Source organism: Oncorhynchus nerka, linkage group LG11, assembly GCF_034236695.1.
Source record: "Oncorhynchus nerka isolate Pitt River linkage group LG11, Oner_Uvic_2.0, whole genome shotgun sequence".
NCBI lineage: Eukaryota > Metazoa > Chordata > Actinopteri > Salmoniformes > Salmonidae > Oncorhynchus > Oncorhynchus nerka.
In genome coordinates this window covers 7,997,129-8,019,696 of record NC_088406.1, presented here as the reverse complement: position 1 = coordinate 8,019,696, position 22,568 = coordinate 7,997,129, and the positions used below count along the sequence as shown (strand labels likewise).

General features: G+C 49.6%; 1 protein-coding gene across 2 annotated transcripts in view; it reads left to right on the top strand.

Annotated features, from left to right (window-relative positions):
- LOC115126039 (glutamate receptor ionotropic, kainate 1) overlaps positions 1–22,568 on the top strand; it is a 125,388-nt gene that overhangs the window by 17,370 nt on the left and 85,450 nt on the right. The window lies entirely within an intron of this gene.

The following is a 22,568-nucleotide window of genomic DNA, read 5'->3' as shown; positions in this document are numbered from 1 at the left end:
GAGCTCCAACCTGTGCGTCGTCCTTGTTAATGCAGACAGAGAAGAGCTCCAACCTGTGCGTCGTCCTTGTTAATGCAGACAGAGAAGAGCTCCAACCTGTGCGTCGTCCTTCTTAATGCAGACAGAGAAGAGCTCCAACCTGTGCGTCGTCCTTGTTAATGCAGACAGAGAAGAGCTCCAACCTGTGCGTCGTCCTTGTTAATGCAGACAGAGAAGAGCTCCAACCTGTGCGTCGTCCTTGTTAATGCAGACAGAGAAGAGCTCCAACCTGTGCGTCGTCCTTGTTAATGCAGACAGAGAAGAGCTCCAACCTGTGCGTCGCCCTTCTTAATGCAGACAGAGAAGAGCTCCAACCTGTGCGTCGTCCTTGTTAATGCAGACAGAGAAGAGCTCCAACCTGTGCGTCGTCCTTGTTAATGCAGACAGAGAAGAGCTCCAACCTGTGCGTCGTCCTTGTTAATGCAGACAGAGAAGAGCTCCAACCTGTGCGTCGTCCTTCTTAATGCAGACAGAGAAGAGCTCCAACCTGTGCGTCGTCCTTCTTAATGCAGACAGAGAAGAGCTCCAACCTGTGCGTCGTCCTTGTTAATGCAGACAGAGAAGAGCTCCAACTTTTTAATCACAGCATCAATTTTGTCCCGCACATTGAATATAGTTGTGGAGAGTTCCTGTAATCGTAGATTCTGATCATTCAGGCGATAAAAAACATCACCCAGATAGACCAGTCGTGTGAGAAACTTGTCATCATGCAAGCAGTCAGACAAGTGATAATTATGGTCAGTAAAGAAAACTTTAAGCTCGTCTCTCAATTTTTAAAACAAACATGTCAATACTTTGCCCCTTAATAACCAGCGCACTTCTGTATGTTGTAAAAGCGTTACATGGTCGCTGTCCATATCATTGCATAATGGATAAAATACAGGAGAGTTCAGGGGCCTTGCTCTAACAAAGATAACCATTTTCACTGTAGTGTCCAAAACCTACTTCAAGCGGTCAGGTATTCCCTTGGCAACAAGAGCCTCTCGGTGGATGCTGCAGTGTAACCAAGAGCCTCTAGGGGGATGCTGCAGTGTACCCAAGAGCCTCTAGGGGGATGCTGCAGTGTAACCAAGAGCCTCTAGGGGGATGCTGCAGTGTACCCAAGAGCCTCTAGGGGGATGCTGCAGTGTAACCAAGAGCCTCTAGGGGGATGCTGCAGTGTACCCAAGAGCCTCTAGGGGGATGCTGCAGTGTAACCAAGAGCCTCTAGGGGGATGCTGCAGTGTACTCAAGAGCCTCTCGGTGGATGCTGCAGTGTACCCAAGAGCCTCTCGGTGGATGCTGCAGTGTACCCAAGAGCCTCTCGGTGGATGCTGCAGTGTAACCAAGAGCCTCTAGGGGGATGCTGCAGTGTACTCAAGAGCCTCTCGGTGGATGCTGCAGTGTACCCAAGAGCCTCTCGGTGGATGCTGCAGTGTACCCAAGAGCCTCTCGGTGGATGCTGCAGTGTACCCAAGAGCCTCTCTGTGGATGCTGCAGTGTACCCAAGAGCCTCTCAGTGGATGCTGCAGTGTACCCAAGAGCCTCTCGGTGGATGCTGCAGTGTACCCAAGAGCCTCTCTGTGGATGCTGCAGTGTACCCAAGAGCCTCTCTGTGGATGCTGCAGTGTACCCAAGAGCCTCTCGGTGGATGCTGCAGTGTACCCAAGAGCCTCTCTGTGGATGCTGCAGTGTACCCAAGAGCCTCTCGGTGGATGCTGCAGTGTACCCAAGAGCCTCTCTGTGGATGCTGCAGTGTACCCAAGAGCCTCTAGGTGGATGCTGCAGTGTACCCAAGAGCCTCTAGGTGGATGCTGCAGTGTACCCAAGAGCCTCTAGGGTATCCTGGTTTCCAGTCGAGGATGTCTTCCTTAATTGACCCCCCCCCATAAACGTAACGAACATATACCAGGAGCTGTGGCCACGTCTGTTGACTCATCCAGCTGTAACAGACATATACCAGGAGCTGTGCCAGGCCCTGTTGACTCATCCAGCTGTAACAGACATATACCAGGAGCTGTGGCCACGTCTGTTGACTCATCCAGCTGTAACAGACATATACCAGGAGCTGTGCCAGGCCTGTTGACTCATCCAGCTGTAACAGACATATACCAGGAGCTGTGCCAGGCCCTGTTGACTCATCCAGCTGTAACAGACATATACCAGGAGCTGTGCCAGGCCCTGTTGACTCATCCAGCTGTAACAGACATATACCAGGAGCTGTGGCCACGTCTGTTGACTCATCCAGCTGTAACAGACATTTACACACAGCGTATCACATTTTAACAAACCAAATATTAAAATACCGTTATAGAAGGTAAAGTAAAAACCCAAACCGGTCCCTGCATCAATTCCAGTATATGGTAAAATACAGTACAACACCTAGCCCAACATCTTCTGAGGTTGTACATTTTGATCTTGGTATCACACACATATCATCTGTTTGGCAGAGCAAGACAAGTTACAGTACTTGAATTTTTTAAAACCTTTTAACTAGGCAAGTCAGCTAAGAACAAATTTTTATTTACAATGACAGCCTAGGAACAGTGGTTTAACTGCCTTGTTCAGGGGCAGAATGACAGATTTTTACTTTGTCAGCTCTGGGATTCAATCTAGCAACCTTTCGGTTACTGGCCCAATGCTCTAATCACTAGGCTACCTGCCGCCACTATATAATTCAAAGGCTTGTATGCGAAGCAATAATTATCTGTATAGTTTTTGGGGCCTTTTCCCCCAGCATTGTCCCAGCCATATATGCAGCAGCAGGGAGAATGAAGTCCTCCACAATAGTATGGGGCTTCCCTGTCCAAGCCACTCGGTAGCTCACCAAAAAAGACACTTCTCGCCCCTTCTTATTAATGGTATCTGTTGCTTTTATACATGTCTTACTACTCGAAAGTCGTCTTTATTCTCGCACAAAAAAACTCCTGTGGCTAATTTTTCAAATTGTCATGTTTCATTCTATTTCATTTGTGAGAGAGTATCGGTTAATGTGATTGGATGGGTATCGGTTAATGTGATTGGATGAGTATCGGTTAATGTGATTGGATGGGTATCGGTTAATGTGATTGGAGGAGTATCGGTTAATGTGATTGGATGAGTAACGGTTAATGTGATTGGAGGAGTATCGGTTAATGTGATTGGAGGAGTATCGGTTAATGTGATTGGATGGGTATCGGTTAATGTGATTGGAGGAGTATCGGTTAATGTGATTGGAGGAGTATCGGTTAATGTGATTGGAGGAGTATCGGTTAATGTGATTGGATGAGTAACGGTTAATGTGATTGGATGAGTAACGGTTAATGTGATTGGATGAGTATCGGTTAATGTGATTGGATGAGTATCGGTCAATGTGATTGGATGAGTAACGGTTAATGTGATTGGATGAGTAACGGTTAATGTGATTGGATGAGTATCGGTTAATGTGATTGGATGAGTATCGGTTAATGTGATTGGATGAGTAACGGTTAATGTGATCAAATTACCATACTTTTAGTGTATCTGATGCTGTCTGGACAAAAACAGTATAACATGTTGCCGCCGTAGCATTTGATTGATTGAAACCAACAAGCATTTGGCTTCCCTTCATAAAAACAGTATCAAAGAATTAGTCAATCTCCAGATTTAAATAGTAGGGCCTCCAGATTTAAATACTGTCTACCTGTAGGGCCTCCAAATTTAAATACTGTCTACCTGTAGGGCCTCCAGATTTAAATACTGTCTACCTACATTTACATTTACATTTAAGTCATTTAGCAGACGCTCTTATCCAGAGCGACTTACAAATTGGTGCATTCACCTTATGACATCCAGTGGAACAGTAGTGCATCTAAATCTTTTAAGGGGGGTGAGAGGGATTACTTTATCCTATCCTAGGTATTCCTTAAAGAGGTGGGGTTTCAGGTGTCTCCGGAAGGTGGTGATTGACTCCGCTGTCCTGGCGTCGTGAGGGAGTTTGTTCCACCATTGGGGGGCCAGAGCAGCGAACAGTTTTGACTGGGCTGAGCGGGAACTGTACTTCCTCAGTGGTAGGGAGGCGAGCAGGCCAGAGGTGGATGAACGCAGTGCCCTTGTTTGGGTGTAGGGCCTGATCAGAGCCTGGAGGTACTGAGGTGCCGTTCCCCTCACAGCTCCGTAGGCAAGCACCATGGTCTTGTAGCGGATGTGAGCTTCAACTGGAAGCCAGTGGAGAGAGCGGAGGAGCGGGGTGACGTGAGAGAACTTGGGAAGGTTGAACACCAGACGGGCTGCGGCGTTCTGGATGAGTTGTAGGGGTTTAATGGCACAGGCAGGGAGCCCAGCCAACAGCGAGTTGCAGTAATCCAGACGGGAGATGACAAGTGCCTGGATTAGGACCTGCGCCGCTTCCTGTGTGAGGCAGGGTCGTACTCTGCGGATGTTGTAGAGCATGAACCTACAGGAACGGGCCACCGCCTTGATGTTAGTTGAGAACGACAGGGTGTTGTCCAGGATCACGCCAAGGTTCTTAGCGCTCTGGGAGGAGGACACAATGGAGTTGTCAACCGATACCTGTAGGGCCTCCAGATTTAAATACTGTATACCTGTAGGGCCTCCAGATTTAAATACTGTCTACCTGTAGGGCCTCCAAATTGAAATACTGTATACCTGTCGGGCCTCCAGATTTAAATACTGAATACCTGTCGGGCCTCTAAGCCTTCAACAATAGGTGATAGTGCCACTGGGCTTCAGTCAACAATGATCGCCAGACCGACGGGCACTAAACGATCTCTTAAAGGTGATGTGGATAGAATCCTCCTGTTTGAGCTTCAGCTACCATGGGATCGACCATTCCCCAGGCCGAAGCACTATCCAGGCTTTTAAGGGTAAATAACATTTCATTGGACAACTCACTTGGTCCAGATGCAATGATTTGAGCCACAACACTGATGTAGAAATCCTAGCTGAGTTTATGTTCAGATATTAAAAGTTATAAATATAATACATTTTAAAACGTCCTCTGGTATTGACGTCAGCAGCAGGATAAAATGACTGTATTTTCTGTGAGTTCATAGGACCGTGTTAAGATACACTACATAGTCAAACGTATGTGGACACCTGCTGTCAAACATCTCATCCCAAAATCATGGGCATTAATATGGAGTTCTGTGACCCCCCCCCCTGACACCTTTGCTGCTATAACAGCCTCCACTCTTCTGGGAAGGCTTTGCACTAGATGTTGGAATGTTGCTGCTATAACAGCCTCCTCTCTTCTGGGAAGGTTTTCCACTAGATGTTGGAACATTGCTGATATAACAGCCTCCTCTCTTCTGGGAAGGCTTTCCACTAGATGTAGGAACATTGCTGATATAACAGCCTCCTCTCTTCTGGGAAGGCTTTCCACTAGATGTTGGAACATTGCTGATATAACAGCCTCCTCTCTTCTGGGAAGGCTTTCCACTAGATGTAGGAACATTGCTGCTATAACAGCCTCCTCTCTTCTGGGAAGGCTTTCCACTAGATGTTGGAACGTTGCTGCTATAACAGCCTCCAGTCTTCTGGGAAGGCTTTGCACTAGATGTTGGAACATTGCTGCGGGTACTTGCTTCCATTCAGCCACAAGAGCATTAGTGAGGTCAGGCTCTGATGTTGGGAGATTAGGCCTGGCTCGCAGTCGCCGTTCCAATTCATCCCAAAGGTGTTTAGTGGGGTTGAGTTCAGGGCTCTGTGCAGGCCAGTAAAGTTCTTCCACACCGATCTCGACAAACCATTTCTGTATGGACCTCACTTTGTGCACGGGGGCATTGTCATGCTGAAACAGGAAAGGGCCTTCCCAAAACTGTTGCCACAAAGTTTGAAAACACAGGATCGTCTAGAATGTCATTGTATGCTGTAGCGTTAAGATTTCCCTTCACTGGAACTAAGGGGCCCGAACCATGAAAAACAGCCCCAGACCATTATTCCTCTTCCACCAAACTTTACAGTTGGAACTATGCATTTGGGCAGGTAGTGTTCTCCTTGTATCCGTCAAACCCAGATTTCTCCGTTGCACTGCCAAATGTTGAAGCGTGATTTATCACTTCACTGCTCCAGAGTCCAATGGCGGCGAGCTTTACACCACTCCAGCCGATGCTTGGCATTTCGTATGGTGATCTGGAAACCCATTTCAAGCTCCAGACGAACAGTTCTTGTGCTGACGTTGGCAGTTTGGAACTCAGTAGTGAGTGTTGCAACCAAGGACAGAGGAATTTTAACACGCTATGCGCTTCAGCACTCGGCGGTCCCATTCTGTGAGCTTGTGTGCCCTAGACGTTTCCACTTCACAAAAACAGCACTTACAGTTGACCGAGGCAGCTCAACAGTAGCAGGGCACCTTTAGCATCCTTTGACGGTGCCACGTTGAAAGTCACTGAGCTCTTCAGTATGGGACATTCTACTGCCAATGTTTGTCTATGGAGATTGCATGGTCGTCTGCTCAATTTTTAAACACCTGTCAGCAACAGGTGTGGCTGAAATAGCCGAATCCACTAATTTGAAGGGGTGTCCACATACTTTTGTATCACTGTATTTCGTCAAGCTTCAAGGGAGATTATCTCCCATAATCTATTTCTCTAAGTAATTCTATCATTTATTACTTTCAGTACAGTACATTTTAGTTGGACCAGTAACATTTAAGATGTGGAAGCAGAATTTCTGCACTGGTCATTCCTGTGTGTTGTGCGTGCTCGTGTGTGTGTGTGTGTGTGTGTGTGTGGTGGTCCTTATGAGGGCCAGACAAGTGTCTCTTAATATACTGGAACAATACTAGACATGTTTCAGTTCCACGGCACAGAACAGCAGTATGAACCAACAGTGAGAGTGGAATCCATTTTTAATCAGGGTCTGGGCTCTAAATAAAGGAGGGAAAGTGAATCTCAACACAGAACTGTTTCTAGATGATATGTGGATCCAGATTACTGTGTTTCTAGATGATATGTGGATCCAGATTACTGTGTTTCTAGACAACATGTGGATCCAGATTACTGTGTTTCTAGACAACATGTGGATCCAGATTACTGTGTTTCTAGATGACATGTGGATCCAGATTACTGTGTTTCTAGATGACATGTGGATCCAGATTACTGTGTTTCTAGATGACATGTGGAATCAGATTACTGTGTTTCTAGACAACATGTGGATCCAGATTACTGTGTTTCTAGATGACATGTGGATCCAGATTACTGTGTTTCTAGATGACATGTGGATCCAGATTACTGTGTTTCTAGATGACATGTGGAATCAGATTACTGTGTTTCTAGACAACATGTGGATCCAGATTACTGTGTTTCTAGATGACATGTGGAATCAGATTACTGTGTTTCTAGACAACATGTGGATCCAGATTACTGTGTTTCTAGATGACATGTGGAATCAGATTACTGTGTTTCTAGATGACATGTGGATCCAGATTACTGTGTTTCTAGATGACATGTGGATCCAGATTACTGTGGATCTAGATGACATGTGGAATCAGATTACTGTGTTTCTAGACAACATGTGGATCCAGATTACTGTGTTTCTAGATGACATGTGGATCCAGATTACTGTGTTTCTAGATGACATGTGGATCCAGATTACTGTGTTTCTAGATGACATGTGGAATCAGATTACTGTGTTTCTAGATGACATGTGGATCCAGATTACTGTGTTTCTAGATGACATGTGGAATCAGATTACTGTGTTTCTAGATGACATGTGGATCCAGATTACTGTGTTTCTAGATGACATGTGGATCCAGATTACTGTGGATCTAGATGACATGTGGAATCAGATTACTCTGTTTCTAGATGACATGTGGAATCAGATTACTGTGTTTCTAGATGACATGTGGAATCAGATTACTGTGTTTCTAGACGACATGTGGATCCAGATTACTGTGTTTCTAGATGACATGTGGATCCAGATTACTGTGTTTCTAGACGACATATGGATCGATGCTCGACTCATAGGCCATTAGCAGCCAGAGAAAAGGAGGAGGTGTCTAAGAGTTTCGCATTGCACTTGACTTAAAAAAAAATATATATGGCCGGGATTGAATCTTAAACCGTGCTATATCGTGCGTGACATTTAAAGATTGGAATCTGCATTAGGGGAACCGCTCTTCGCCCCCAAACACTGCCTTTGTTATTGCTGTTGTTTTGTTGCTGACAATGGAGTGGAGGAGAATTCAACAGTGTGAATAAAATAGCATATTGTCTCGTTCTATTAGTGCAGAAAAGAACCGTGTCGGTTGTTTGTAGTAACTTCTTTATTGTTTTAAACAAATGTTTTATTTTTTATTTTATTTTACTAGGCAAGTCAGTTAAGAACAAATTCTTATTTTCAATGACGGCCTAGGAGCAGTGGGTTAACTGCCTGTTCAGGGGCAGAACGACAGATTTTGTACCTTGTCAGCTCGGGGATTTGAACTTACAACCTTTCAGTTACTAGTCCAATGCTCTAACCACTAGGCTACCCTGCCGCCCCAATAAAACGGACCTGTCAGTTTCACCGATTTAAGGATTCCGTCTGTGAAGGTAATTTCCAATTGAGCGGCGTTTTACCTTTAATCCGCGACCCAGGGTCTCGAACTTGATGATGAGCTTGGAGGGTACTATGGTGTTGAATGCTGAGCTGTAGTCAATGAACAGCATTCTTACATAGGTATTCCTCTTGTCCAGATGGGATAAGGCAGTGTGCAGTGCGATGGAGATGCATCGTCTGTGGATCTATTGGGGCGGTAAGCAAACTGAAGTGGGTCTAGGGTGTCAGGTAGGGTGGAGGTGATATTATCCTTGACTAGTCTCTCAAAGCACTTCATAATGACAGAAGTGAGTGCTACAGGGCGATAGAAATTGAGTTCAGTTACCTTTGCTTTCTTGGGTACAGGAACAATGGTGGCCATCTTGAAGCAGACAGGGATAGGGGAGAGATTGAATATGTCTGTAAAAACACCAGCCAGTTGGTGTGCTCATCAAATCAAATCAAATCAAATGTATTTATATAGCCCTTCGTACATCAGCTGATATCTCAAAGTGCTGTACAGAAACCCAGCCTAAAACCCCCAAACAGCAAACAATGCAGGTGTAGAAGCACGGTGGCTAGGAAAAACTCCCTAGAAAGGCCAAAACCTAGGAAGAAACCTAGAGAGGAACCAGGCTATGTGGGGTGGCCAGTCCTCTTCTGGCTCATGCTCTGAGGACACGGCTATTGATGCCGTCTGGGCCGACAGCCTTGCGAGGGTTAACGCGTTTAAATGTTTTACTCACGTCGGCCACGGAGAAGGAGAGCCCACAGTCCTTGGTAGTGGGCCGCATCGGTGGCACTGTGTTATCCTCAAACCGGGCGAAGAAGGTGTTTTATTGTACGGAAGCAAGACGTTGGTGTCCGCGACGTGGCTGGTTATCCTTTTGTAGTCTGTGATTGTCTGTGGACCCTGTCACATACAGTTGATGTCAGAAGTTTACATACACTTTAGTTAAATACATTTAAACTCAGTTTTTCAAAAAATGAGTTTTAATGACTCCAACCTAAGTGTATGTAAACTTCCGACTTCAACTGTATGTCTTATGTCTGAGCCATTGAACTTTGTCTCTATAATGACGTTTTGCCTGTTTGATTGCCTTGCGGAGGGAATAACTACACTGTTTGTGAATCCTGACCATGCGCTTTGAGCCGACCTCCATAGTGCTTTAGCATGAACGCAATCTCTGCAGAAGTCTGGGGAATTGCTTTTTAAATGTTCTGCTATGCCTTCAACAAAGCCCTAACAGAATGTTCCAGTCCACAGCATTGTACTGCACTGGCAGTGACTCATTGGCATCATCTGTTTCACAAAATAGCTTTAACAGAGCAGAAGGTTACATTACAGTAGGCCTATTAACAGAGCAGAAAGGTGCATTACAGTAGGCCTATTAACAGAGCAGAAAGTTACATTAGAGTAGGCCTATTAACAGAGCAGAAAAGTACATTACAGTAGGACCTATTAACAGAGCAGAAGGTTACATTACAGTAGGACCTGTTAACAGAGCAGAAGGTTATATTACAGTATGCCTATTAACAGAGCAGAAAGGTTACATTACAGTAGGCCTATTAACAGAGCAGAAAAGTACATTACAGTAGGACCTATTAACAGAGCAGAAGGTTACATTACAGTAGGACCTGTTAACAGAGTAGAAGGTTACATTACAGTAGGACCTATTAACAGAGCAGAAAGGTTACATTACAGTAGGACCTGTTAACAGAGCAGAAAGGTTACATTACAGTAGGACCTATTAACAGAGCAGAAAGGTTACATTACAGTATGCCTATTAACAGAGCAGAAAGGTTACATTACAGTATGCCTATTAACAGAGCAGAAAGGTTACATTACAGTAGGCCTATTAACAGAGCAGAAAGGTACATTACAGTAGGACCTGTTAACAGAGCAGAAGGTTACATTACAGTAGGACCTATTAACAGAGCAGAAAAGTTACATTACAGTAGGACCTATTAACAGAGCAGAAGGTTATATTACAGTATGCCTATTAACAGAGCAGAAAGGTTACATTACAGTATGCCTATTAACAGAGCAGAAGGTTACTTTACAGTAGGCCTATTAACAGAGCAGAAGGTTACATTACAGTAGGACCTATTAACAGAGCAGAAGGTTACATTACAGTAGGACCTATTAACAGAGCAGAAGGTTACATTACAGTATGCCTATTAACAGAGCAGAAGGTTACATTACAGTATGCCTAAAGCACTAGTATTCTAGTGGTTTCAGTGTTTTGCTGAGTTGGACAAGCAGAATTTATAGTGTTGCAGAACAGAACAGAGTGAATCCATGAGGTGGCATGTTGGGAATCATGAGATTCATTTCACAGTCTGTTTGTGCATGTTCGTGTGCGTAGGTGTGTGTGTGTGTGTGTGTGTGTGTGTTTGTGTCTGTGTGTCTGTGTGTGTGTGTGTTTGTGTCTGTGTGTGTTTGTGTCTGTGTGCTTGTGTGTGTGTGTGTGTGTGTGTCTGTGTCTGTGTCTGTGTCTGCGTCTGTGTGTGTGTGTGTGCACGTGTGTGTGTGTGTGTGTTCGTGTGGATAGATCTAGAAGAATCCTCAGGTAGGATTATAAGGAAAACATGGTATTTATCAGCAGGGAATCTGTTCTGTTAAGAGAGGGGGGAGGAGGAGGTTTAGGAGAGGAGGAGGTTAAGGAGGGGGAGATTAAGAGAGGGGGAGAGGTTAAGAGAGGAGGAGGAGTTTAAGAGAGGAGGAGAGGGGGGGTTAAGAGAGGAGGAGGAGAGAAAGAGGAGAGGAGGAGAGGAGAGGAGTGAAGGAAAGGATAGGAGGAGTGAAGGAGAGGAGAGGAGAGGAGTGAAGGAAAGGAAAGGAAAGAACAGGAGGAGAGGAGAGGAGAGGAGAGGAGAGGAGAGGAGAGAGGAGGTACAGACAGGACAGATGCATACTGATAAGTATGATGCATACCTTTTATTGAAATAAGCTTCTCATAAACCTTAGTTTAGAATCAATGTACCCTACAACCAGAGCTTGTGTGTTTGTGTGTGTGTGTGTGTGTGTGTTCATCTGAATAGATCTAGAAGAATGAAGCTGAGAGAAGCTGAGAGAGGCTGAGAGAAGCTGAGAGAGGCTGAGAGAAGCTGAGAGAAGCTGAGAGAGGCTGAGAGAAGCTGAGAGAAGCTGAGTGAGGCTGAGAGAAGCTGAGAGAAGCTGAGAGAAGCTGAGTGAGGCTGAGAGAAGCTGAGTGAGGCTGAGAGAAGCCGAGAGAAGCTGAGAGAGGCTGAGAGAAGCTGAGAGAAGCTGAGAGAGGCTGAGAGAAGCTGAGAGAAGCTGAGTGAGGCTGAGAGAAGCTGAGTGAGGCTGAGAGAAGCTGAGTGAGGCTGAGAGAAGCTGAGAGAAGCTGAGAGAGGCTGAGTGAGGCTGAGAGAAGCTGAGTGAGGCTGAGAGAAGCTGAGTGAGGCTGAGAGAAGCTGAGTGAGGCTGAGAGAAGCCGAGAGAAGCCGAGAGAGCCTGAGTGAGGCTGAGAGAAGCCGACAGAAGCTGAGAGAGCCTGAGTGAGGCTGAGAGAAGCTGAGAGATGCTGCGAGATGCTGAGAGAAGCTGAGTGAAGCTGAGAGAAGCTGAGTGAAGCTGAGAGAAGCTGAGTGAAGCTGAGTGAAGCCGAGTGAAGCTGAGAGAAGCTGAGAGAAGCTGAGTGAAGCTGAGAGAAGCTGAGTGAAGCTGAGAGAAGCTGAGAGAAGCTGAGTGAAGCTGAGAGAAGCTGAGTGAAGCTGAGTGAAGCTGAGTGAAGCTGAGAGAAGCTGAGTGAAGCTGAGAGAAGCTGAGTGAAGCTGAGAGAAGCTGAGAGAAGCTGAGTGAAGCTGAGAGAAGCTGAGTGAAGCTGAGAGAAGTTGAGAGAAGCTGAGAGAAGCTGAGTGAAGCTGAGAGAAGCTGAGAGAAGTTGAGAGAAGCTGAGTGAAGCTGAGAGAAGCTGAGAGAAGCTGAGTGAAGCTGCGCTACTGAAGAAAAAGCCCTGGCTAATCCCCTTAAAAAATCGATCATAATTTCACAAGCAATTCCGCCAAGATAGTTTTTCATAGAAAGTCCAATGACCCGATGGTTGCTACGGTTTCCAGGTGGATTGTAGTGATGGACATGTAAATAAACCCATGTGGAGGTGTGGAGCTGAAAAGATGAAATCAGTCTGATGTGAGGATCTAATTATTGAAAGCACTGGGTGTGTCTGTTCCCTATGTAGTGCACTGGTCAAAGTAGTACACTAAAAAGGGAATATGGTGCTATTTGGGATGCAGTAGCATGGGAGGTGACAGTAGCATGGGAGGTGACAGTAGCATGGGAGGTGACAGTAACATGGGAGGTGACAGTAGCATGGGAGGTGACAGTAGCATGGGAGGTGACAGTAGCATGGGAGGTGGCAGTAGCATGGGAGGTGACAGTAACATGGGAGGTGACAGTAGCATGGGAGGTGACAGTAGCATGGGAGGTGACAGTAACATGGGAGGTGACAGTAGCATGGGAGGTGACAGTAGCATGGGAGGTGACAGTAGCATGGGAGGTGACAGTAGCATGGGAGGTGACTTGTATTTTGGTATTTGGTATTTTATTAGGATCCAACCATTAGCTGTTATAAAAGCAGCAACATCTCTTCCTGGGGTCCAACACAAAACATGAAACATATTCAGAATGACATAATACAGAACATTAATAGACAAGAACCGCTCAAGGACAGAACTACGTCAGAAAATGTGAAAGGCACACGTATCCTACATATCAATGTATACACACAAACTATCTAGGTCAAATAGCGGAAAGGCGTTGTGCCGCGAGGTGTTGCTTTATCTGTTTTTTTTAAACCAGGTTTGCTGTTTATTTGAGCAATATGAGATGGAAGGAAGTTCCATGCAATAAGGGCTCTATATAATACTGTACACTTTCTTGAATTTGTTCTGGATTTTTAGGGACTCTGAAAAGACCCCTGGTGGCATGTCTGGTGGGAAAAGAGTGTCAGAGCTGTGTGTAAATTGACTATGCAAACAATTTGGGATTTTCAACACATTAATGTGTCTTATAAAAAGAAGCATGGGAGGTGACAGTAGCATGGGAGGTGACAGTAACATGGGAGGTAACAGTAGCATGGGAGGTGACAGTAGCATGGGAGGTGACAGTAACATGGGAGGTGACAGTAGCATGGGAGGTGACAGTAGCATGGGAGGTGCCAGTAACATGGGAGGTAACAGTAGCATGGGAGGTGACAGTAGCATGGGAGGTGACAGTAACATGGGAGGTGACAGTAGCATGGGAGGTGACAGTAGCATGGGAGGTGACAGTAACATGGGAGGTGACAGTAACATGAGAGGTGACAGTAACATGGGAGGTGACAGTAGCATGGGAGGTGACAGTAGCATGGGAGGTGACAGTAGCATGGGAGGTGACAGTAGCATGGGAGGTGACAGTAACATGGGAGGTAACAGTAACATGGGAGGTGACAGTAGCATGGGAGGTGACAGTAGCATGGGAGGTGACAGTAGCATGGGAGGTGACAGTAACATGGGAGGTGACAGTAACATGGGAGGTGACAGTAACATGGGAGGTGACAGTAGCATGGGAGGTGACAGTAACATGGGAGGTGACAGTAGCATGGGAGGTGACAGTAGCATGGGAGGTGACAGTAGCATGGGAGGTGACAGTAGCATGGGAGGTGACAGTAGCATGGGAGGTGACAGTAACATGGGAGGTGACAGTAACATGGGAGGTGACAGTAGCATGGGAGGTGACAGTAACATGGGAGGTGACAGTAGCATGGGAGGTGACAGTAGCATGGGAGGTGACAGTAGCATGGGAGGTGACAGTTGCATGGGAGGTGACAGTAGCATGGGAGGTGACAGTAGCATGGGAGGTGACAGTAACATGGGAGGTGACAGTAGCATGGAAGGTGACAGTAACATGGGAGGTGACAGTAGCATGGGAGGTGACAGTAGCATGGGAGGTGACAGTAACATGGGAGGTGGCAGTAACATGGGAGGTAACAGTAGCATGGGAGGTTTGAGTAACATTTCAGCTTGTACATAAAAAAAGCTAATTAAATACTGTTCCCAATCTGATCACGTGACCTAATTCCAAGATTGCGTTGAGATGATGTCTACATTATGTGGCTGGCTGTAGCTGGTTGTGGCTGACTGTGGCTGTGCCTGGCTGTGGCTGTGGCTGTCTGTGGCTGGTTGTGGCTGACTGTGGCTGTGCCTGGCTGTAGCTGGTTGTGGCTGACTGTGGCTGTGCCTGGCTGTAGCTGGTTGTGGCTGTGGCTGTGGCTGTGGCTGTGGCTGTGGCTGTGCCTGGCTGTGGCTGTCTGTGGCTGGTTGTGGCTGACTGTGGCTGTGCCTGGCTGTAGCTGGTTGTGGCTGTGGCTGTGCCTGGCTGTGGCTGTCTGTGGCTGGTTGTGGCTGTCTGTGGCTGGTTGTGGCTGGCTGTGGCGGTGCCTGGCTGTAGCTGGTTGTGGCTGTGGCTGTGGCTGGCTGTGGCGGTGCCTGGCTGTAGCTGGTTGTGGCTGTGGCTGGTTGTGGCTGTGGCTGTGGCTGGCTGTGGCTGGTTGTGGCTGGTTGTGGCTGTCTGTGGCTCTGGCTGGCTATGGCTGGCTGTGGCTGGCTGAAAATGGTTGTGGCTGTCTGTGGCTGGTTGTGGCTGTGGCTTTGGCTGTGCCTGGCTGTGGCTGGCTCTGGCTCTGGTTGGCTGTGGCTGTGCCTGGCTGTCTTTGGCTGGTTGTGGCTTGTTGTGGCTGTGGCTGGTTGTGGCTGGGGCTGTGGCTGGCTGTGGCTGGTTGTGGTTGGCTGTGGCTGGTTGTGGCTGTGGCTGGCTCTGACTATGGCTGGCTGTGGCTGCTGGTTGTGGCTTGTTGTAGCTGCTTGTGGCTGACTGTGGCTGGCTGTGGCTGTGCCTGGCTGTAGCTGGTTGTGGCTGTGGCTGTGCCTGGCTGTGGCGGGCTGTGGCTGGCTGTGGCCGGTTGTGGCTGTGGCTGTGGCTGGTTGTGGCTGGCTGTGGCTGGCTGTGGCTGTGTCTGGCTGTGGCTGTCTGTGGCTCTGGCTGGCTATGGCTGGCTGTGGCTGGCTGTGGCTGTGGCTGGCTGAAAATGGTTGTGGCTGTCTGTGACTGGTTTTGGCTCTGGCTGTGGCTGTCTGTGGCTCTGGCTGGCTATGGCTGGCTGTGGCTGGCTGTGGCTGTGGCTGGCTGAAAATGGTTGTGGCTGTCTGTGGCTGGTTTTGGCTGTGGCTTTGGCTGTGCCTGGCTGTGGCTGGCTGTGGCTGTGGCTGGTTGTGGTTGGCTGTGGCTGGCTGTGGCCGGTTGTGGCTGTGGTTGTGGCTGGCTGTGGCTGGCTGTGGCTGTGGCTGGCTGTGGCTGTCTGTGGCTCTGGCTGGCTGTGGCTGGCTGTGGCTGTGGCTGGCTGAAAATGGTTGTGGCTGTCTGTGGCTGGTTGTGGCTGTGGCTTTGGCTGTGCCTGGCTGTGGCTGGCTGTGGCTGGCTGTGGCTGCTGGCTGTAGCTGCTTGTGGCTGACTGTGGCTGGCTGTGGCTGTGTCTGGCTGTGGCTGTCTGTGGCTCTGGCTGGCTATGGCTGGCTGTGGCTGGCTGTGGCTGTGGCTGGCTGAAAATGGTTGTGGCTGTCTGTGGCTGGTTGTTGCTGTGGCTGTGGCTTTGGCTGTGCCTGGCTGTGGCTGTGGCTGGCTGTGGCTGGCTGTGGTTGTGGCTGGCTTTGGATGGCTGCGGCTGGTTTTGGGTCGTTATGGCTGTGGCTGGTTGTGGCTGTGGCTGGTTTTGGCGGGCTGTGTCTGGTTGTGGCTGGCTTTGGCTGGTTGAGGCTGTGGCTGGCTGTGGCTGTGGCTGGCTGTGGCTGGCTGTGGCTGTGGCTGTGGCTGGGGCTGGCTGTGGCTGGTTGTGGCTGTGGCTGTGGCTGGTTGTGGCTGTGGCTGTGGCTGTGGCTGGCTGTGGCTGGTTGTGGTTGGCTGTGGCTGGCTGTGGCTGGTTGTGGCTGGCTCTGACTATGGCTGGCTGTGGCTGCTGGTTGTGGCTGGCTGTAGCTGCTTGTGGCTGACTGTGGCTGGCTGTGGCTGTGCCTGGCTGTGGCTGTGCCTGGCTGTAGCTGGTTGTGGCTGTCTGTGGCTGTCTGTGGCTGTTTGTTGCAGTGGCTGGCTGTGGCTGGCTATGGCTGGTTGTGGCTGTGGCTGTGGCTGTGGCTGGCTGTGGCTGGTTGTGGTTGGCTGTGGCTGGCTGTGGCTGGTTGTGGCTGTGGCTATGGCTGGCTGTGGCTGGCTGTGGCTGTGGCTGGCTGTGGCTGGTTGTGGTTGGCTGTGGCTGGCTGTGGCTGGTTGTGGCTGTGGCTGGTTGTGGCTGTGGCTGTGGCTGTGGCTGGTTGTGGCTGTGGCTGTGGCTGGCTGTGGCTGGTTGTGGTTGGCTGTGGCTGGCTGTGGCTGGTTGTGGCTGTGGCTGGCTCTGACTATGGCTGGCTGTGGCTGCTGGTTGTGGCTGGCTGTAGCTGCTTGTGGCTGACTGTGGCTGGATGTGGCTGTGCCTGGCTGTGGCTGTGCCTGGCTGTAGCTGGTTGTGGCTGTCTGTGGCTGTCTGTAGCTGGTTGTGGCTGGCTGTGGCTGGCTGTGGCGATGCCTTGCTGTGGCTGGCTGTGTCTGGCTGGGGCTGTGTCTGGCTGTGGCTGGCTGTGTCTGTGTCTGGCTGTGGCTGTGCCTGACTGTGGCTAGCTGTGGCTGTGGCTGTGGCTGGCTGTGGCTGGCTGTGGCTGTCTGTGGCTGTCTGTGGCTGGTTGTGGCAGTGGCTGGCTGTGGCTGGCTGTGGCTGGTTGTGGCTGTGGCTGTGGCTGGCTGTGGCTGGTTGTGGTTGGCTGTGGCTGTCTGTGGCTGTCTGTGGCTGGTTGTGGCAGTGGCTGGCTGTGGCTGGCTGTGGCTGGTTGTGGCTGTGGCTATGGCTGGCTGTGGCTGGCTGTGGCTGTGGCTGGCTGTGGCTGGTTGTGGTTGGCTGTGGCTGGTTATGGCTATGGCTGTGGCTGGTTGTGGCTGTGGCTGTGGCTGGTTGTGGCTGTGGCTGTGGCTGTGGCTGGCTGTGGCTGGTTGTGGTTGGCTGTGGCTGGCTGTGGCTGGTTGTGGCTGTGGCTGGCTCTGACTATGGCTGGCTGTGGCTGCTGGTTGTGGCTGGCTGTAGCTGCTTGTGGCTGACTGTGGCTGTGCCTGGCTGTGGCTGTGCCTGGCTGTAGCTGGTTGTGGCTGTCTGTGGCTGTCTGTGGCTGGTTGTGGCTGGCTGTGGCGATGCCTGGCTGTGGCTGGCTGTGTCTGGCTGGGGCTGTGTCTGGCTGTGGCTGGCTGTGTCTGTGTCTGGCTGTGGCTGTGCCTGACTGTGGCTAGCTGTGGCTGTGGCTGTGGCTGGCTGTGGCTGGCTGTGGTTGTGGCTGGCTTTGGATGGCTGCGGATGGTTTTGGGTCGTTATGGCTGTGGCTGGTTGTGGCTGTGGCTGGTTTTGGCGGGCTGTGTCTGGTTGTGGCTGGCTTTGGCTGGTTGAGGCTGTGGCTGGCTGTGGCTGTGGCTGTGGCTGGCTGTGGCTGGTTGTGGCTGGTTGTGGCTGAATGTGGCTGTGGCTGGTTGTGGCTATGGCTGGTTGTGGCTGGTTGTGGCTGTCTGTGGCTCTGGCTGGCTGTGGCTGTGGCTGGCTGACAATGGTTGTGGCTGTCTGTGGCTTTGGCTGTGCCTGGCTGTGGCTGGCTCTGGCTCTGGTTGGCTGTGCCTGGCTGTCTTTGGCTGGTTGTGGCTATGGCTGGCTGTGGCTGGCTGTGGCTGTGGCTGGGGCTGTGGCTGGCTGTGGCTTGTTGTGGTTGGTTGTGGCTGGTTGTGGCTGGTTGTGGCTGTCGCTGGTTGTGGCTGTGGCTTGCTTTGGATGGCTGTGGCTGGTTGTGGCTGTGGCTGGTTGTGGCTGTGGCTGATAGTGGCTGTGGCTGGCTGTGGCTGGCTGTGGCTGTGGCTGGTTGTGGCTGTGGCTGTTTGTGGATGTGGCTGGCTGTGGCTGATTGTGGCTGGTTGTGGCTGTGGCTGGTTGTGGCTGGCTGTGGCTGGTTGTGGCTGTAGCTGGCTGTGGCTGGTTGTGGCTGGTTGTGGCTGTGGCAGGCTTTGGCTGGTTGTGGCTGGTTGTGGCTGGTTGTGGCTTTGGCTGGCTGTGGCTGGTTGTGGCTGGCTGTGGCTGGTTGTGGTTGGTTGTGGCTGGTTGTGGTTGGTTGTGGCTGTGGCTGTTTGTGGCTGTGGCTGGTTGTGGCTGTGGCTGGATGTGGCTGTGGCTGGTTGTGGCTGTGGCTGGCTGTGGCTGGTTGTGGCTGTGGCTGTTTGTGGCTTTGGCTGGCTGTGGCTGTTGGTGGCTGTGGCTGTTGGTGGCTGTGGCTGTGTCTGGCTGTGGCTGTGCCTGGCTGTCTTTGGCTGGTTGTGGCAGTGGCTGGCTGTGGCTGGTTGTGGCTGTGGCTATGGCTGGCTGTGGCTGTGGCTGGTTGTGGCTGGTTGTGGCTGTGGCTGGTTGTGGCTGGCTGTGGCTGGCTGTGGCTGGTTGTGGCTGGCTGTGGCTGTTTGTGGCTGTGGCTGGCTGTGGCTGTGGCTGGTTGTGGCTGTGGCTGGTTGTAACTGTGGCTGGTTGTGGCTGTGGCTGGCTGTGGCTGTGGTTTGATTTGGCTGGCTGTGGCTGGTTGTGGCTGTGGCTTGCTTTGGCTGGCTGTGGCTGGTTGTGGCTGTGGCTGGTTGTGGCTGTGGCTGGCTGTGGTTTGCTTTGGCTGGCTGTGGCTGGTTGTGGCTGTGGCTTGCTTTGGCTTGCTTTGGCTGGCTGTGGCTGGTTGTGGCTGTGGCTGGTTGTGGCTGGCTGTGGCTGGTTGTGGCTGTGGCTGTGGCTGTTTGTGGCTGTGGCTGTGGCTGGTTGTGGCTGTGGCTGGTTGTGGCTGGCTGTGGCTGGTTGTGGCTGTGGCTGTGGCTGGTTGTGGCTGTGGCTGGTTGTAACTGTGGCTGGTTGTGGCTGTGGCTGGCTGTGGCTGTGGTTGTTGATTTTTCTGCTTGAGCACCCACCACATAACCTACATCAACCCCTAAACCCTTTCACTCACCCCCTTCGCTTCCCCCTTCCTGCCCCCATTCCTTCCACCTCTCCCCCTGCCTTTCCCTTCCTCCTCTTCCCATCACCCCCTCCATTCCCACCAACCTGGCAGTATACAGACCAGAAATTATTTTGTTTAATTTAAATAAAATTCTGACAGGTTCTGGTCTCAGCTCATTTTCACTACCATTTGTTATGGTTTTATCTCTCCTCTCCTCTCCTCTCCTCTCCTCTCCTCTCCTCTCCTCTCCTCTCCTCTCCTCTCCTCTCCTCTCCTCTCTAGAAATCTATCAATGGTACCAGCTGCAGCAGGACTCTTTGGCACGAGTTCTCTCATTTTATACACAGAAGGTCACATGACACCGTCTCCAAAGTGAGAGGGCAAAACTAAACACAGTTGCACATGTATCTACATTTGTACAATACGTTTCTATAGTGACACGGAAGTCCCCAATACAGTGCTGTTATAGCTCATATTCAGCAATGATTTCTCGTTGATACACTATATTTATAAAAGTATGTGTACACCCCTTCAAATGAGTGGATTCAGCGATTTCAGCCACACCTGTTGCTGACAGGTGTATAAAATTGAGCACACAGCCACGCAATCTCCATTGACAAACATTGGCGGTAGAATGGCCTTACTGAAGAGCTCAGTGACTTTCAACGTGACACCGTCACAGGATGCCACCTTTCCAACAAGTCACTTCGTCAAATTTCTGTCCTGCTAGAGCTGCTCCGGTCAACTGTAAGCTCTGTTATTGTGAAGTGGAAACGTCTAGGAGCAACAACGGCTCAGTCGCGAAGTGGTAGACCACACAAGCTCACAGATTGGGAGTGCTGAAGTGCAACGAGTCTGTCCTCAGTTGCAACCCTCACTACCGAGTTCCAAACTGCCTCTGGAAGCTACGTCAGCACAAGAACTGTTTGTCGGGAGCTTCATGAAATGGGTTTACATGACCGAGCAGTCGCACACAAGCCTTAGATCACCATGCGCAATGACAAGCAATGGCTGGAGTGGCGTAAAGCTCACCGCCATTGGACTCTGGAGCAGTGGAAACGCTTTCTCTGGAGTGATGAATTACGGTTCACCATCTGGCAGTCCAACGGTCGAGTCTGGGTTTGGCAGATGCCAGGAGATCGCTACCTGCCCCAATGCGTAGTGCCAACTCTAAAGTTTGGTGGAGAAGGAATAATGGTCTGGGGCTGTTTTTTTTATGGTTCAGGCCCCTTAGTTCCAGTGAAGGGAAATCTTAACGCTACAGCATAAAATTACATTCTATACGATTCTGTGCTTGCAACTTTGGCAACAGTTTGGGGAAGGCCCTTTCCTGTTTCAGCACGGCAATGCCCCCTGCACACAAAGCGAGGTCCATACAGAAATGGTTTGTCGAGATCAAAGTGGAAGAACTTGACTGGCCTGAACAGAACCCTGACCTCAAACCCATTGGGATGAATTGGAACGGCGACTGCGAGCCAGGCCTAATCGCCCAACATCAGTGCCCGACCTCACTAATGCTCTCGTGGCTGAATGGAAGCAAGCCCACGCAGCAACGTTCCAACATCTAGTGGAAAGCCTTCCCAGAAGAGTGGAGGCTGTTATAGCAGCAATGTTCCAACATCTAGTAGAAAGCCTTCCCAGAAGAGTGGAGGCTGTTATAGCAGCAATGTTCCAACATCTAGTAGAAAGCCTTCCCAGAAGAGTGGAGGCTTTTATAGCAGCAAATGGGGGACCAACTCCATTATAATGCCCATGATTTTGTAATGAGATTTTGTACAGAGAGAAAAATGTGTCCCAAATGGCACCCTATTTCCTATATAGTGCACTACTTTTGACCAAAGCTCTTTTGGGACACACTGCTAGCTCGTACGTAATTGTGTTTAAAGGGACTATGGGCCCTGGTAGTGCACTATAAATGCAATAGATTGCCATTTGGAACTAATCCAAAGAGAGGAAACAGTTGTTGTGTTTGAACCCAGCCTCCCATGCCCTCCCTCCCTCCCTCTCTCTCTGTCTGTCTTGGCATGCTAAGCACTGAGCAGACCCACTGATCCTTCACTCTCTCTCTCTCTCTCTCTATCTCTCTCTCTCTCTCTCTCTCTCTCTCTATCTCTATCTAGTTATATGCCTCTCTCACTCTCTCTCTCTCTCTCTCTCTCTCTCTATCTAGTTCTATGCCTCTCTCTCTCTCTCTCTCTCTCTCTCTCTCTCTCTCTCTCTCTCTATCTAGTTCTATGCCTCTCTCACTCTCTCTCTCTCTCTCTCTCTCTATCTAGTTCTATGCCTCTCTCTCTCACTCTCTCTCTCTCTCTCTCTCTCTCTCTCTCTCTCTCTCTCTCTAGTTCTATGCCTCTCTTTCTCTCTCTCTCTCTCTCTCTCTCTCTCTCTCTCTCTCTCTCTCTAGGAGAGCGTATATTGGGTTAGGAGTGAAGGAGTAGGATAGTTCAGGGTATTGGGTAAGAGTAGATCATTAGTTTGTATTGAGCTGACTGCAGGAGAATTAAGGATGTTAATTAATGGAGGAAGAGTTGTGAATGTCACAACACTTGTTTGTTCTAAAAATAATTCCCCACTTGCCCTGTGTAGGTTGCTATCTTTTCGGAAGGGATGTTAAACGGCTGTTCTCACTCTCTGACGTCATTAAAGATCCCATGCTACTTATCGTAAGAGTAGGGGTGTTAACCCCGGTGTCCTGGCTAAATTCCCAATCTGGCCCTCAAACCATCATGGTTCCCCCGAATCATCCCCAGCTTCCAATTGGCTCATTTATCTCCCCTGGAACTATTCCATAGGTCATTCAGTGGCACTGTGTGATGAAACGACTTGGGAGTATGTGACACGTTACACCACTTTAGGTTGGACAAAGGCATAAGGGAATGATAAAGACAGATAATGATACAAAATAATGCATCCTACTCATTCTTCTTCTTCTGTAATAATTATATATTTTTCACCCCCTCCCTGTC